This window comes from Ctenopharyngodon idella, chromosome 22 (assembly GCF_019924925.1).
Source record: "Ctenopharyngodon idella isolate HZGC_01 chromosome 22, HZGC01, whole genome shotgun sequence".
Classification (NCBI taxonomy): domain Eukaryota; kingdom Metazoa; phylum Chordata; class Actinopteri; order Cypriniformes; family Xenocyprididae; genus Ctenopharyngodon; species Ctenopharyngodon idella.
The window spans coordinates 6,123,126-6,141,419 of NC_067241.1; the positions used below are offsets into that span (position 1 = coordinate 6,123,126).

An 18,294-nucleotide genomic window follows, 5' to 3' on the forward strand; every position below is an offset into this window, starting at 1 on the left:
TGGATCTGACTGATCAGCTGTTAGGCTATTTTAAGTGATGTTCTTATATTACGGACAGACTTCATAGAAGAGAGTGCTTTTTTCTAGACTTTTATTCAGTTAATTTAACACACACACACACACACACACATATATATATATGGTGATGACTCTACAGTTAACAACATTACAGTGTCAAACAACTATAAGAATTAAATTCATCCACTTCCTAGCTTCAGAATTAAATATTTTACAATTCCAGGTAAAGGGTTTCAGGATATTGGTTTCGAAATGAAAATAAGTGTACTTTTTCAGAGCTTAAGTACGTTTAACCAGTGTTGGGGAAAGTTACTTTTAAAAGTAATGCATTACAATATTGTGTTACTCCCTAAAAAAGTAACTAATTGTGTTACTTAGTTACCTTTTATGAAAAGTAACGTTACGTTAATTTTGCATTACGTTTTCTCACCTGGGCTGGGCTTGCTTGTCTGTTTTTTAATAACAACAGAAAAGTTATATTTTTGGTAAATTTAAAGGCTCTTTCACACCAAAAGTGAAACGAATAAGCCTCAGGCTGAAGGAAATGCATATTTACTCCTGTAAAGTAGAGGGCGCAACTCAAACAAAGCTTTCAGTGTTGTGCCGTTCTAGATTGAAGAAGAATAGGATACAGGAGAAGGAAGTTCAACACTCTTATTTCTAAATCTAATCTAAAGTAATTTTTGCTTGTTAGTATGGTTGAATTAGATCATTGAAGGTCAGCAGCAAAGACATTTGTTAATAAAGTGAGATTAAATACATAAAGTATATTCGTGTAATTTAATATAGTTTATTATTACAGGTTTGCGTAAAATTCTGAGATTGCATTTCACTGTTTTTATTCATTTTGAGGAATACCGAATGTTTTTGTGTAAGTGAGATGAGTAAATGCATGTTCACATTTAGTCTAGAACTACAATAACCATCATGTTCACACAGCGCATACAACACTTCCGCACTATATTTCTCTCAACATGGGGATAGGAGAGGTGTCAGTTAATAAATGTGAAAAAGTAACTTAGATATTTTGTTGTAAATTGAAAAAGTAATGTGTTACTTTACTAGTTACTTGAAAAAGTAATCTGATTACATAACTCAAGTTACTTGTAATGCGTTACCCCCAACACTGCATTTAACTTTACTTGTTTGTTTACATGTTTTGGCATTGACTTTATTTTGGCTCATAACTATACATTTCTTTAATTTCTGAGAACATTTACACTCTTGTGGATGACAAGTGGTTAACTGAAAAGTCAAACAGAGGGCACAATCTGTGGGCTCTCTCGCAATGAGTGCACTGAGGCCTTGCATGTCTGTGGGATGCAGTTCTGAGGTAGTGAAATCAGTCCTCTCAGCATGGCATTTCCCGTGCTCGCTGAACTCAGTAACACATTAAGGCAAGCTCTTCAATTCAGTTGGGTTTCAGGAAATCTAGTGAGTCACGTTGAGGAGTTTATGTGCCGAATGGTAACCAGGGTGTCCTGTGGAATTTATGAAAGACTGGTTTTCATTCGGCTCGTTTTATCCCAGTTGTGCTTTTTGCAATGAACAGCATTTTAGATTCAGCTCGTTTGTAATTTGAAAGTTGTTGACGTTTCTGATGTTGCCATACATTTTCACATCCTCTTAATATTTGTGGTTCTCATGTTTTTATCAGGCAGGCAACGTGTACATTAGGGTCACTGTGAGGGCACAGTTAGTGGGAGTGGGAAATCTGCCCCCTGCATGGCTGGTGAATCAGCCGCTGTCTCACCACAAGCCCAGACATGCCCTAGATAGACACCTGAGAGTAACTGCTCACAGCTCTGACTCATGTCAGTCCTTTCAAACCATCTGTGAGAATGTGTGTGTGCGGATATTCACTGCCCTTTTAATGCACAGCAAAGAAACAAAACAACAAAAGGCAGAACAATATGTTAACACAAATAGCATGGTACAGCTTCTGTTGGGTGATTTTGATGATGTAACCTGGAAACCTTGGTGCAACATCAGAATCCTCTATTCTTTTTTTCCCCCGTTTAAAGGTGATGCATATGTATATATATATATATATATATATATATATATATATACGCATAAGTCTGAAGTAGTGAGTTTAGGTATAGTGGTGCAGAGCCAGTGGTTGTTCTGTAGGCAAATATAGGTATAATTATTTTTTAATAATAGTGGCACAGAAATGACACACTTCACCTTTAAAGACCCATCTGTTGTCGTCCTCATGTTCAGATCACAAGGATTAGGTGTGCATATTAGGTGTGCAGTCTAATCTTTCCAGTTATCCAGTTGTGTGCTCATTCATTGTCCTCATACAGGATGTCCTGGTATCTAGCAGGGCACTAGCAGGCACAGAGTTGTTAGGGTGCATTTGACAAAAGAAAAGTAAAGAAGAAACTACAAGAAAAATCCCCTCACCAGATGTTACCAGCTTTTGAAAAGGTGCCTGGGAGCTTTCTCGTCCTGCACTTCCCCTCCCCTCATCTTGTCAAAAGATCAAATTGTTTTTCTTCTTCTCTTTATCATGCAGCCTCATGTGGATCTGCCTTTTTAAAGGCTCTTGACTCAGACTGTGACAGGTCTCTGTCCGGATGGGGCTGGTCACAGTTATGAGTGCTTGTTCCCTTTTTTTGATCTCTGTCCTCTCTTTTCTTCTGACTGGAAGGTAAAGTTTACTCGTCTTATTTGTCTTTCACTTCTTATGGTAAATGCAGAGCAGTGTGCCCTCCACTTGGAGATTTTATGGTGTTGATTCTCATGCATGAAACAGTCGAGTCAAGTGTCAATAAGAGAAAGGCTTCACTCCAAACAAAAGCAGCTAGTGAATGGCAGGGTGAAATGAGAGCACAGCTGGGCACACACACACGCAAACAATACAGGGTGATACTCTCCACATCATGTTTCCTTGGTGAATTAATCCTTACTAGTGAGCTAGTGAATGTTGATTCAGCTCTCAAGTATCTTTAAAAAAAAAAAAAAAAAGGAATTTTCTCACTCACATATTTTTATGCAAATGTTGGGGTGTTACATAAAAACGCTGGATGGAAAAATAAAATTTCCAAAATGAATTTAAAAAATTTGTTTGAGGTGAACATATTTTTTTTAGTAACATGCACATAACCTGTGATGCAAACACATTTACTGCTATAAACGGAGTGTCTATTTACACTAGCTCCACCCACCAATGTCTGGTTGGGCCAGTCAAGTTTTAAAAAAGGCGCATAGATTTTAATGACTTCAGTGGTGCAGCAGTAGCGAGTAAGGATCACAGACTTGGCTTTTAACGCAATCGACGCGGGTTCAAATCCGCCTTTTACAGAGCTTGCTCTTCTCCATTTTCCCATCACATATCACATCAGAAATGCATTTATTTTCAATAAAAATGAAAATAATGTTCCTAAAAGTGGAATAACTGCCTAACGAGTGATTAATAATAGTAAAAGTATTTATTGGGTAGGGTTAGGGGAAGGTGTTGGGAAGGTTTTATGTTCTTACTATATTGCTAAGAAAATGCTGCTATTGTCACTTAGTGTAAATAGAATATATTGCTATTTTCACTTAGTGTAAATAGCATCTATGACTAAGAAAATATGCTATTTTCACGATGTAAATAGCATCTATCACTAAGAAAATATGCTATTTTCACAGTGTAAATAGCTTCTAATTGCTATTTGCACTTAGCGCAAATAGCCTCTGCCTTAAATAAATTACTAGATGCTCATCAAAAGCTGCGTGACTTTGCCTCAAGTCATGTGACTGAATTCGCTCAGATGATGAGTGCTAGCGAACATAAAGTTGGTCAGTCAGCACACTCTAAACCACAATTAACAAATACATTTAAAGGGATCATATAATGCCACTTTTACCAAGATGTAAAATAAGTCTCTGATGTCCCCAGAGTGTGTATGTTAAGTTTTAGCTCAAAATACCCCACAGATAATTTTTTTATAGCATTTTAAATTTGTCACTTTTTGAGGGTGAGCAAAAACGCTCAATTTTTGTGTGTGTCCCTTTAAATGCAAATGAGCTCCTGCTCCCAAGAAGAGGGCGGAGTTTCAAGAGCTTGTGTTAGCAGCGCCGATTACCTCACACAGATTCACTGAAAATGTCAGAAACTGTTCAGCCTTTTATGTTCAATACGGAGTCGGACAATGATGGAGAGTCAAGAAGAAGTGACCACATGTAGAATGCAACAGGACGTTTCTGAATGGTTAGTTGATGAATTTATGTAGCTGATGTGGAGTTAACTATCTTAAAGTCATTGATTAGCATATTCTGTCATGATAATCTATAAATAGCTTGTGTGGGAACTGTTGTAAGATGCCAACAGAGCCAGAGAATATATGCTGCATGAAGATAGAACAGGAATAGTATAGTTTAATTACGGTTATAACTTGTCATTTTGTCATCTTGCTTTTACAACATGCTATTGCATTTGTGTTACGTACTGTATTGCAATAACATGGCCTCACCCCCTTTGTTGTGTGTTCTCCGGGGGCGGGGTTTATGTAAATTTTAGGGTTAGCGATGTCACCAACCCTGGAAGAAGCTCGTTGTAGTCCCTACCAGCCGTTTGTTATAGTCCTTAAACAGAGAATTCTTTAAAAGACAATATCTAACTTTGAGCATCCTAACTTTGCAGACATTGTTTATGCTCTAACAGAAACATTACACACTAACTAAAGTTAAAAAAGTGAAACCATAATCGACCACCCCTTTAATTAACATATTTTTTATTTTGTGACAGCTTCCTTAGAAGTAACATTTTTGTTCTCTTGAATGCATGAGATGAAATTCTGCTTTATTCACAATTTTTATTATTTTGGGAGCGGAATCGAGATATTCATTCATTTATCATTTTCACTTACATTCAGTTTCTTCACCCAAGGGCATGAACCACACACGGTGTTAGTCATAACAGAGAAAAGCACCAAATCAGAGAATGAAACAGAAGTGAAAAATTGTGATTTTAGATACGATAGTGCTCTTTGAATTCGAGAAGGCTTGTGAGAAAGCTTGTTTGCGTTTGTGGTTAGAAGACAGTTTGTTTGCGTGCATGGGAGTGGATGTGGGTATGCGAATGCGAGGTACCGCTCAGGGCTTCCGCTCCGAGCGCCAGTGTTTGCTCGTTGGTTCCTGCCTCACTGTGTGCTGGTGAAGAGGAGCAGACCCACTGTATTGATCGTTTCACCTATCCCGCAGCCTACAGCATTGTGTCCTCCCTTTTCTCCCCAGCCAATCAATACCTCTTTGTGCCTATCTCTGTCCATTGACAAATCACTCAGTTCAAATGCTTTTTTGTACTGCTGTCAGTCAACCTGAAGGTATGACTTCGTCTTTTCCCCATTTGACACTTTGCATTGCATTTACACACTCATTGTTTACAGTCGGCCCACATTTAAGGGTCTTTATCTGCATAAAGTTGATTCGACTCTCTTTAAACTACAGTATCTGATCCAATCTTGGGTTTAAATGTGAGATTACTTCCTCTAAGTGCTGTTTTGGAGGTGGACCAGTGTCTGCCTGGCTGCACTCCTGCTTGGTGGATCTATGGCTTCCGTCCACTGACATCAGCACTTGTTTTATCTTTCACAGGTCCAGCTCACCAGTATCTGTTTATCACATTTAACATCCTATTCTTTTGATGTGGCCACTTGCCACGGCCTCCGTGTTTCCATGGCCAGCACCAAACAAGCTTAGACACAACAGTTTGGAGAGGAAGACAACCCTCAGCAGCCTCTCATTTCCTATATTGTCTGAGGGGATTCCGATTTAGGGAAAGTTTATTGTTCACACACTGCTTTGTACCGCTGGGCCTATCAGTCTGGAATGTCACACTTCCCGTGGAATATTTTTAGACCGGACATTAAATTCAAGACAGTCTTAGATACATGTGAATAAGGTGTAATTCAGAAGCAGACAAAGAACCTGTTTGAACAGCCTATTGTCTTCCATGACATTTTATGACAAATCAATACATAAACTGTCAGACGGCTGCTTTGGGTCACTTCCTGAGGGACTGTTTGCTCCCAGTGGGGTGTATGGCAAGGGGACAGTGGGGGCATTTTGGGGTCCCTGACCCTTCTTATTTAGGCTGGTTGAGAGTCGACTAGGACCGGGACCATTGAGAACCCATCAATGGAGGCGACCATCCAGTAGACAGGAGCACTGATAACTAAAGTGATGGAACAGGGTTAACAAGACATATTTAGAGAGCATTGTCATTTCTGGTGAATGAATGGACTGAGAAAAAAAAATCTTGGAAGATACTTCTTTTGGCCTCACACCATGAAACCTAGAGAAACTTTAACTTTCTGTCCAGCAGAGGAAACATCTGGGGATAGACAATAAAGAATGTGTGTGGGAAAGCAGAAGAGACCCCCAGCCATTCTGCTTTACCTCAGTTTTCCATTCTGGTGTCTGTTGAAGATTTGCTCTTCTAATAGGTCTGATGTTTTCAGAGAAAAATCTCCTTTTTTTCTTTCTTTTTTTAACCAATGAAATAACTTTATTATAGGCTATCTATCTGACACAAAACTTGATTAATTTCGATACGGGTATGTCTGAAAGTAATGAACATTTGCAGTTCAGCAAGTGAGTCAGATGTTGATTCAGTAACCGCTCTGGGGTGTGTCTTTAAAAGACTTTTTATATGTACAGTTTATATGTAGAAAGACAATGCACTCATATTACTATGAATGGGAGAAAGTGCAGCACGCAATATGGCGGAATAAGTTAATGAATTGTTAAAGTCATTATTGCGTTAATGCAGCTGCCATTAGAAGCTCCGGCTGCTACAGAAACAGTCAATGTTCTAAGACGCTCCCTTAGGACTGCACAATCGCAATTGGCCGGTCCAGCCTGAAAAATGCTGTTTTTTTTGTCATGATTTGAGCATTTAGAAACAAAATTTATAAGACAGTTATTGTCAGATTTCATTGGTGATTTCAAATTGGAAATTTATTTGTAAGCTTGGTAAACAGCTTTGGAAAATTTGATGTTTCCCCATTCCACGAGTCAAGAGCTGCGCTTGCATGCCCGAGAGGTGTTTCATTGAGTGAAATGAGTTGCCTTAAAGGGACTTTGGGTGTGTTTCCCATACAATGATGTAACTCTCTGATTAACTACCATAGTACAATGCATTGTTGGAGAAACTAACAAACTTGTCACAACTGTTTCCCGAAACTGTAGTAATACCTCTGCCATTTGAACCACATTGGTTCAACAATATAGAACTGTCATTAATTAATCTGTTCAAGATCTCTGATATTGCTGCCGTAATAACTACTTCACTGTTTTTGTTCCATGTCATTTTGTTTTATTTGATGTCTGATTAATCATGGGTTCCCTCATACGTCATACTCCAAAGTTCCCTTGCGCACACCTTAGGCACATGCACACTCTTCAGAAATGGTGCTGATTGTTGATATGCTAAAATATATAGATTAAAATGTGCATATTTAAATAGAATGAAAAATATAGAATGTACTGAATGTTAGCTTGCTAAGTGTGCCCAAGAGCACGGTCTAGGCCTATTTATATCCACATGTCATTTAATAAGAATCTATGCTTCTAACCACAGCTCGAGAGCTGTAGTTCCAACCATGCAAGTTTGCGATGCAGTTTGTGATGTTTGTTGGAACTATGGCTGGGAAACACCATATCATTGAACTACATTGGTATCAATGGAACTTGAGACCATAGTTGGCTAACTATGCTTTCTGGAAACACAGAAAGAAACTGTTCGTTCAGAGTGGAATCCTCAGAGTGAAGCATTCATCAGACTAGTATAACTTCTATTCATTCATTAAAAGAAGCGGCTCATTGGTCAGGAAATGTTTACATGCACACCAGAAAACTAGAAAGCTGTTTCAGGGGCCGTTTATATGACACTGAGCACGTTTACATGCACACCAATAAGCTGATAAATCACAAATATTCGTATCATTTTCGTATCTGACTCCGAGTATTCCATATGTTATGTCAGTTGTGATCTTAAATAAAGCTTGCAACATGTCAGCGAGAAACAAGGTTAATGCGTTTACATGCCATGCGATATCGGGGTAAGAGGCCAAAAACTACCTGTTCCGAGCTGTTTATGCTTAAGCCGTTTATGACCTTACTCCGGTAAAAGAAAACGGGTTGCCGCGTTTACATGACCACGTTCGTTGTCGGCGTATTAAGCATAATCGACTTAAGAACGCGCATGTGAACGCACTCACTGTTTTCAACTAAAAATGGAAAAAAAATTATGCGTTTTGGCCATTCATTTACACGACAACGGCAGGTTTCAAAGTGCAAGGTTTTGAAAACGATACCGTGATCGTCTCTATGTAATGTTTCTTTACAAAGTGACATCGCCAACTACTGGCCTGGCATGCATAACACAGCGTTTTTAGTCATTTTCGCAGATCCCTGTAAACTGGGAACTTTTTGACAACGTTGTCATCTGTACGTGAAAAAAGCAAAGGAAATATCATTGTTGTGTAAACATACCCTAAGATACAAGAGCAGTGTTCACGTTTACATGCACTGTATTAGTGTCCTAAACCCGCACTTTAGACCACACATTTCCCTTAATTTGCACAAATGCACAATGTTCAAAAACCTATTAAATTGCCACTTATGCATTTACATAACCACATCCGCGTTCTCCAGCATAAAGGTGTGTTAAATCCCTTTCTCTAAATGTCTTAAAAAGCATGTCAAAAACACCGTTCACGTTTGCATGTTTCTGAACACGGGAACATTGTAAACATAAATAAGTTGCACTGTATGTCATTTCACTGAAAAGAATTGATTCATTAGAGTAATTCTTTCAGAAACCAGACTACACAAAAAGAACCGGCTCATAAGAGCCATTCATTTGTGAATCGGACTACACTGGTCGTATATGTGTAACGGAGGCCAGCTAGTAGTCCCTGTGCAAGTAAACCTCACTCCTCTGTTCTCAAGAGATGCTCTAGCGACAGCCTTTAGCCTCCTTGTTAGAGCGTCCGACTCCCACGCCGGAGACCCAGGTTCAAGCTCCGCGGGGCGAGTAGGACCTGGGTAGAGGGGTTACATTGGTGCCGTGACCCGGATGGGAGAGAGGTTTATGGGGGTGAGTGTAACGGAGGCCAGCTAGTAGTCGCTGGGTAGAGGGGGTTACATATGTATTTAATTCACTAAAAGAATCGTTTATGAAAGTTATCTATTCATGAATCGGACTAGACTGGTCACACTATGGCTGCATCTGAAAGCTTAGGCAGCTGATTTGTTGCCTTGCTACCTATCCAGGCAGTGTTTGCGCAAGAAGGAACCTCACGAAACTGATTTCATAAGTGTAAAGGTTTAATGATCTAGAGAGTATAGAGAGAGCTTTGGTGAAAACTAAGAAAATATTTAATTACTACAATAGTAATTTCTCATTAACTGTCTAGGAATAGAACGCACGGGATTGTGGGATATCAAAGGATACATCAATGCTGCCTTCAAAAATCGATCAGATAAATGTATCTCAGGGGACAGGAAGTGAGGCTAACATTGGATTCAGACATGTCTGGATTCGTTCCTACTTTATTGCATCACTTTCGATACAAACTCTCTTATAAAATGTGATTTCATTCATTTATTCAGTCATTTTTAATAACAGTTGTGCAGTTCACTATGAATATTAGGCTGTTTGGTGTTTAAGAAGATTTATAGAGTAAAAATGGGTAGCCTGCACATCAGTATTTTTTCCTTTTCTTTTCATTCATTCATTTTTTATCTATTGTGTCATGTGGAGTTTAAGAAGAGGGCTCTTATCCCTATTCAGTGTTCACTCCCAGCCCCCCATGAGACAAAAGTCTGTGATGACATCACCTAGTTTTCTCAATGAGTAATCCTCAGGGACAGCTCATGAGATGTCTTATTCAAACTCAGATTATCTCCGCAAATCCAGTTAGCAGCGAAACTGTGCCACTTCCTCACAATACTTTTACTTTTTCTTCTTTATTTCCATCCTTTTTCTTCCTTTCATATGTGTTTCTCTCTAGTTGCTGCTCGTATCTTTGGGGAAAATGTTGTTAAATGCAAATAAGTTTTTGGTCAATAACTATTACAACTGCATCCGCTTTTTGCTGTTTGTCTTTGAGCCAGCTAATTTATTCGCCCATTGTTGTTTTCACATTCAGCTCTGGGTCAGTGTGCAACCACAGTTACCTTGTCACTCATTCATTTGCTTGTCCAATTCAGAGGATTAATTATGCTAATCAAACTTAATGCCACACGTGAGCTCTTAAAGGAGTAGTTCACAGAAAAATACTACATAAATTCCTCTTTTCTTAAAAAAAAAAAAAAAGAAAGTATAATAAGGTAAGAGGCTGCTGAACAATACTGAAAAAGAGTAGGAAGTATTAGTATTAGTATGAACCCATTCATGCCAAAAAGAGAAAATAAAATACTATTTATAGAAATAATCTGTGTGATTTGTTGTTTCACATTTAATAACATCCTTTTGAAAATTGTAATGAAAGTGAAAGCAATAGTCAGTAATCAGCTTTCTGATTCAGGGATCTCCAGCCGTACTGGTAGTAATTGATTGCATGTAATCTGAAATGCGTAATCAGATTCCAAAAAGACTACAGTTACTTTTTGATTGATTCCATGATTACATATTCACACAAAGGCAATAAATTATTCATAATTTATTGATTCTCTCTTATATACATTCAGAAGGTCTTCCAGGTTTGTGGAATTGCACACACAGACCAGCCACTAGTCATGTGTGTCTACACAGCATTTGATCACTGGATTTACAGAAATCATTTATCTCTCATGATCTACTGACTACAACACATTATTGAATTCACAAAGTGGGTCATTTAACCATGTATGTCTTTGGAAGGCTTTTGTCTTTCAAACGCATTAAAATGCACAAATTTACATCATTTCTTATTTTCATGCAGAGATTCGCAAACTTTTTTTTGTCAGCCCAAACTTTTTGACCTAACATATTTACTTGAAGTACCCTCTGAGATTTTAAGGTGATAAATTATTAATTAAGTCAGTAATCTAACAGTACATTTGCATGTTCAAGGTTCTCTGAAGTCAGTTAATGGTCACATGACATGCAGTTAATCAAATAAAATATTTCATCTTTTTTAGTAAGGTTTTTATTTTGACTGTTTTTATATGAAAATGGTTTATTTTAATTTAAGATTTGATGATTTAATAAATTATTAGCTTTTCATTAAACTCACAAATCCCCTGTAGTTCCTTCACAAATCCCAGTTTGGGAAACCTGATGTAATATTTAATGAACTTTTTGTTAAAGAATGGAATACAGTATACATATAAGTATACAATAAGGTTCATTAGTTAACATGAACTAATAATGAACTGCACTTCTACAGCATTTATTAATCTTTGTTAATGTTAATTTCAACATTTACTAATACATTATTAAAGGGTTAGTATTTTTGGTGTGCCAAAAAAAAAATAATAATAATAACGAATTATTTAGTGATGGCCGATTTCAAAACACTGCTTCAGGAAGCTTCGGAGCATTATGAATCAGCGTGTCGAATCCGCAGTTCGGAGCGCCAAAGTCACGTGATTTCAGCAGTTTGGCGGTTTGACACGCGATCCAAATCATGATTCGACACGCTGATTCATTATGCTCCGAATCTTCCTGAAGCAGTGTTTTGAAATCTGCCATCACTAAATAATTCGTTATTTTGTTTTTTTTTTGGCGCACCAAAAATATTCTCGTCGCTTTATAATATTAATATTGAACCACTGTACTCACAGGAACTGATTTAAATATGTTTTTAGTACCTTTATGGGTCTTGAGAGAGGAAATGTCATTTCTCCCTATGTATGTAGGCCTCACGGAGCCATCGGATTTAAACAAAAATATCTTAATTTGTGTTCCGAAGATCAGCGAAGGTCTTACGGGTGTAAAACGGCACGAGGGTGAGTAATTAATGACAGAATTTTCATTTTTGGGTGAACTAACCCTTTAAAATCTTGTTAACATTAGTTAATGCACTGTGAACTAACGTGAACAAACAATGAACAACTGTATTTTCATTAACTAACGTTAACGAAGATTAGTAAATACAGTAACAAATGTATTGCTCATGGTTAGTTCATGTTAGTTAATACATTAACTAATGTTTAATTGATGAACCTTATTGTAAAGTGTTACCTCTTATTCAAATCAATGTGATAAACAAGTTAGGTCAAAAGTAATCTGAAAGTAATCTAAAAAGTAGTCAGATTATATTACATAAAATGTGTAATGTAATGGATTACTAACTACAATTTTTGTCATGTAATTTAGAATCAGTAACGGACTACAATTGGTAAGTACTCTAGCCAGCACTGATCACCAGACACAAAAGATATTCAAATAAAATGTATGCGTAAAATTAATAATTTAGTAAAAATAAATTTAAACAGCTTTCGATTCTTTTGGGTTTTTCTTCTGGTTACTTAGTTGCTGCTCGAGTTGCTAAAGTGATCAGAGTTTCGCTTATAGTCATTAATTATATATACAGTAAAAATAGCATTTCATGTAAACTGGCGTCACATCACTTACACTTTTTCCGTAAGTTGAATAGGGAAGGTGTAGGACGTAGCATAAGCTTTTTGAACTGCAAGAGTTTTACACTTTATTCTTATGCTGAATACAGAAGTCAGTCTGGCAGAAGCTAGATACTTTACTTCATAACTTGTTAAATATGGATGTTTTTTTTACACAAATGTATCGCTTCAGAAGGCCTTTATTAACCCCCCAGAGCCATGTGTAGTACGTTTATAATGGATGGATGTGAATGGAAGCACTTCAGCTCATCCCTGTTCACTGCCATTACAAAGCTTGGATGCGTCAGGATATTTATTAAAATATCTCAGATTGTGTTCATCAGAAAGTAGAAAGTCATATACACCTATGGCTTGAGGGTGAGTAAAGCTTGGGCTAATTTTCATTTGAAAGCGAACAAATCCTTTAAGTTCAGTTATTGTAGTTGATATATTTGTAATTCAATCAAACCGCATCCATGTATTAACATGCATTTTCTAATTTTAGTTGTTATGCTCTTGTTTCCCTTTACGAGTATGTTCACTCTCTCTGTGTGACCATTAAAGTATTGAGTGTCCGCACAAACTCCAGGGGGTAAACTGTTCCACTTTAACCATCCGAAGAATTCAGATGCTTGGCACCCCCTGCATTTAATGGTCTCTGAGCAATTGTCTTATCATTCCATGGGAAAGACTGGCATAACTGCAACTGATCTTCCAAAGCTGCGCTTACTCGTTTGAGACATAAATGAAACAGAAGAAGATATGTTTCAGGAATCTGAGAAGTTTATTACAGCTGCAGTGAATATTTTCTAACGCTTGGTGGTCACAGTTTTGGTCAAATGAATGTGTAAGATGTATTAAATAAAGAAAAAACGATCACACTAGCATATCAGATCTTTACATTGCTGTTGCTTTATACTCTAAAAGAGGCAAGCTGTCAGTAATGTCCGTATAAATGCAGGAGCAGGTGGTAAAGAAGCCTTTGTTAATCACTTAATGATGAATTCTTCACTTTACATGGTGCCTTTGGGGCCTCTGTTTTACTCCTTGTGCATGGGCTGTAGAAACTTTATAAAAAGTTTATTTTAGCATGAAATGAGTAGGCACAGATAAATGGCCTGCTCGAGGGTTTTGTCATCCAATGCAGTCAGGGCTATTGGGGGTCTTCTGACCAGGCAGGTTGGGACCATATGTCATCATTCCTGGGCTTTGTGTGGGCGTGTCTCTGTGGCAACCGCATCAGCTGTGGCCATTGTGTGGCTGGACTCAATAGCCCATATATTCATTGCTGGGCTATTGCAGGCCCTGCAACAGAAACAAATTGATACATACAAGCTCCGGCCCCATTGAGATCACATGACACATTTGAAATTAACAAAAAAGGAACATTTTGGCCTGTTGAAAATCTTGAGAAAAGATTGGTTTCCACGGAGACCAGGCGGCTGGCCCGCTACAGCCCATTAAACTCGAATCAGATGTAAATTTCCTTTGCCCCGACGTCACTGTCTTGCAGCCCCCTTCGCAGCGCAGACGCAAATTAAACAGTTTGTTTGCCAATTCACGTGTCATTTTAATGGCTTTTTATGCGTCTCCCCTTTGTTTAAATGAACAGAATAACAAACCGTCATTGATTTATAATATCTAGCCACTTGAGAGGTCTGTTCACAAGGCCTTTCACAATAAAAGGGTAATTAAAGAGGATTAGAGGTGGAAACAGAGCCTTTCATTCAGACACTTGTCATTTATAGATACGCTTAAATTTCTGAGGCTGAATATAATCGTGTATAATCGTCACATAAATGTCAGGATTTTTGGGAAAACTCTTGCTGATATAGCAAGATTTGTTTTTTGTGTATTTTTTTTTTACTTGTCTTAATAAATAATAAAAAATATTTAAATATTTTTTTTATTTTACAATTAAAGAAATATAAAAAACATACATAAATTATATATATTTAAATATATTTTTTAAGTATATATAAAATAACAATTAAAAAGTAAAAATGGTATATATATATATATATATATATATATATATATAAAATATATATTTGGTTCCAAATTTTTATCAATTTTACTGGTAGTCACTATATGAAGAATTTTTGGGTATAATATGTCACAGTTTACTTTATTTTGGTATCCTCACTTACATAAATGAACTATAGTGTCCTGCACCCACTAGTAAAAATATATCAAAAATATCAAATTTTTATAGATATAATTTAATTTTTGAAATATTATTTAATTTTTGGTTTGACTGTATATACACTGTAAAAAAAATTATTTTATGGTGAAGTAAATACTACAAATGTAATTTGAAAAAAAAAAAAAAATGTAATTTTTACCTGAAAAAGTTAGTTCAGGCAAGGATTAAAGTAAAGTAAATTCTATATTAGTACTCAATTTAAGCAATGAAATTAAGTAAAACTACTCAACTTTTCTGATACTGGTACATCATGCACTGGGCCTTGAATAATTAATGAGGTCACTTTTACGCTGTTTTTACACTGTTTTATCATTGCTTTTGTGGTTAGGTTTAGTAACTTGCCATTTTGTGACATTTGGAGTTCATTTTCTACGCAGAATGCCAGATTCACACTCAAAATCAACCCATCAAATGTTACCGTCATTGTGTATTGTGTACCAAGTATTGAGGTCTCTGTGTTCAGGTGCTATGTTACTTCTAATATGTAGATATGGTGTCTACACAATATCTATTGTGTTATTTACTTAGATATTTCTAATACACTTTAAAAGCATGGTTTAATTTAGTGTTATCATTTTTGAGTAAAATGTATTGCAAAAGAAACTTCAACTAAGTAGAAATTACTCAACCTTTTACTGGCCAAGTTAAAATTACTTATATATATATAAGTCTAAAGAGGGAAATGTTATCTCAGACTTTTGGACCCCATTGCACATTATTGCTATATTGATTTTAAAATTTCATCGTAAATATGAACATAATTGTGAAATCATCCCACTTTACCTCCAAAATCCAACCTTTGTACTTCTCAAGATCTCGTGTGTGTGTGTATTAGAATTCATTGTGATGTTTAGACACAGATTTCTAGTGCTCTTGTCTGGTCTTCTGTAGCAGACCATAAATCCCGATCTTTTCAGTGTCTCGTTAATGAGTTCTAGTATGGGCGGCATTTTGTTCTACTTTCAACTGACTTATTTTACAGCCGTCTGTGTGCCTGTTTCTCTGTTGTTGCTAAAGAGACTGTTCTCGTCCCCTGATGGCCCTGAGATCACTCTCACAATGGCCAGCTTTTCTGTTTTCTGTTTCCCCTTTTGTGGATTTTTTTTCTCAGAAGCTGGATGGCAGTCAGGAAGTTGTGGCATGGAAAATGGGCAGTTTTGAGCCACTGCTTGCTGCCTCCTCCAGAACAGGAAGTGATGTGCCATTCTGATTGAGCAGAGAAAATATTTTTGCTTGACTCGTTGGCGGAAGATTTGTTCAAGTGCAGCATGCAGGCTGTACTGTGTGTCTGTTTGTCTTGGGTTGTGTGCACTTTCTCTTTCCTCATGTTATTATAATCATTAATGTCATTAAACAAGAGGGTTTATCCTGTGACGAGATGAGGTCGCTGTTGTTGCCCCAGCTCACAGGATGGCATTAGTTCATAATATCTGATCTGGCTCTAAAACTATTAAAAATAATCAACATCATTTTTTCAGCATATTTTTAATTTCCTGCCATTATGTTTTGGTTTTCATTTAAACATTTCCTATTCATTCATGCATTTAGCAGAAGCTTTTATCCAAAGCAACTTACATTGCATTCAAGGTATACATTTTATCAGTTTACACATTTTCTGGGAAATGAACCCATGACCTTGGCATTGTTAGCGCTATGATCTGCTTGAGCAACAGGAATACCTATATTTTAAAATATATTTCTGTTATGACAACTCTCAGTGTTTAGCATGGTATTGGAAATAACAATGTAGATATGTTTGGTCTTGGCGGAAGGTGTTGGAGGTTGGTCTTGACTTGCTACTGTCAATACATACATGACACGTTGCTGTGAGCAAGTATACATGAAATACCCATAGCGGATCTAGACAGGTGGAGCTGGGGAAGGTGGAGGGTTTCTGAAAGCGCACTGCAACAGCTACAGCAAATACTGACCAGTATTTGAAGGTTGAGCAGTGAGCTCATTGGCTACTGATACAGCAGGAACCAATCAGCTGTGCCCTATAGCGAATGATGTGATTGCAAGCAGATTGTGTTAAGGACCTATCAGCCTGTGCCATCTAGAGTTTCATGACAGAACTTTGTATTTATTTTATTGTATTTGATTAATAAAAAGTTGAAATGTAATTATTAAAAAATGCACACAGTGATCACGTATAGCTTGAGTACACTTAAAGTCACTTTGGATAAACCTGCCAAATGTAGAAATGTAAATTTCATGTTGCCGAAAACATGTTTGGAAAGCTCTCACAGGTGTGATCCGTAGGGTTGCCATCGCCACTAGTATCCCTCTGGCCTGTCCCAGATGGAGCTCAATGATGTGAATTTGTCAGTCAGATGACTGATTATAGTAGCAGCAGCACCAGCGATGCTAATTTTCATATCGTATTGTGTTCAGCATCAACCCTCCCAGTGTGACAGGGGCTTCCATTAGCGGATCATCCGTACCGCGGGGAGACAGACACGTAAAGCACAGCGGTATGGAGGATCCGAGGCCCGCTTGCGCTCTCTGTGTCATCCATTCATGCTCTGTGTGATTTAGTTGATGGAAAGGTCACTTTTCAAGTGTAAACAGTATTGCTTTATCATTCTGTTTTGATCCGATTCATTGGTTGATGTTACTGTTGTTAGCATGTAAATGTGGCATTGATTCTCAGTGAAATATTGTTTAACACATGCTTTCTGCAAATGCTTTATGATAACATACCAAAATCACGCAATGATTATAAATCATCTCTGTGACAGATTTCCCAGAGAGAAAGCGAAATGAAGATTTATTGCTATTAGATGTTTGTGAAGTGTTCATCAAAAAGTCATGCATTGTCTGTGACATTTCAAAAGCTCTACAGTCCGTAGGTTATAATGGGAAACATCTCAGGAATGTCGCGACTTTTCAATGCTAATGTGAAGGAATGTGACCATCTCAGTCATTTAATTGTCTGCGTTTTATTCATGTGAAGAGGACAGAGAAATGGATTTGGATGGTAGACCGTTGGCATGTCTGGTGTTTTGCTGTTCTTTCACTTGTAGAGTGCTGGTGGCCCTGAAGAAGCCATGTTTACACCCACTCAGCCTGACTGACAACCCTCCACGGCCGGTGAAAACCCTCTCAACAATTATTGCAAAATTATAATTGCCCATCTGGTTGTTCATTGAGGGTAACAAGGGTGTCCTCTTGGAAAATAAGTCCGGGGTATTGAGGGAAAGTTAAGAAAAGGCATAAGATTCTCCAGGGTCCATAGGCTCCAATTATTCAGAGATTATCCTTTCACGTTGACTGATCTCGAATTGAATAAAGTTTGGGCTGCATTACTGACAGCTGGGTGCACCACTAAAGGGGCTGGAGGCGGATCAGGGCCCCGGGTTAGGGTGTTAGTCTGGGCCTGACCCCAGAGGTTAGTGAGGTGACATTATGTAGTGACAGCACTGAGGCATCCCCTCTTAGCTCTCTTCAAAGCTATCTGGATAAATGCAGAGGGCAATCACATTAGGCAGGTCTTTCACTATCTTTCTGTCTCTTTTGCTCAC

General features: G+C 37.5%; 1 long non-coding RNA gene across 1 annotated transcript in view; it reads left to right on the top strand.

Moving 5' to 3' along the window:
• The first annotated feature begins 2,570 nt into the window (after positions 1-2,570).
• Positions 2,571-18,294, top strand: part of LOC127504943 (uncharacterized) — a 30,425-nt gene continuing 14,701 nt past the window's right edge. The window contains exon 1 of the long non-coding RNA XR_007927521.1: positions 2,571-2,677. This is a non-coding gene — a long non-coding RNA (uncharacterized LOC127504943). The remainder of the gene's footprint in view (positions 2,678-18,294) is intronic.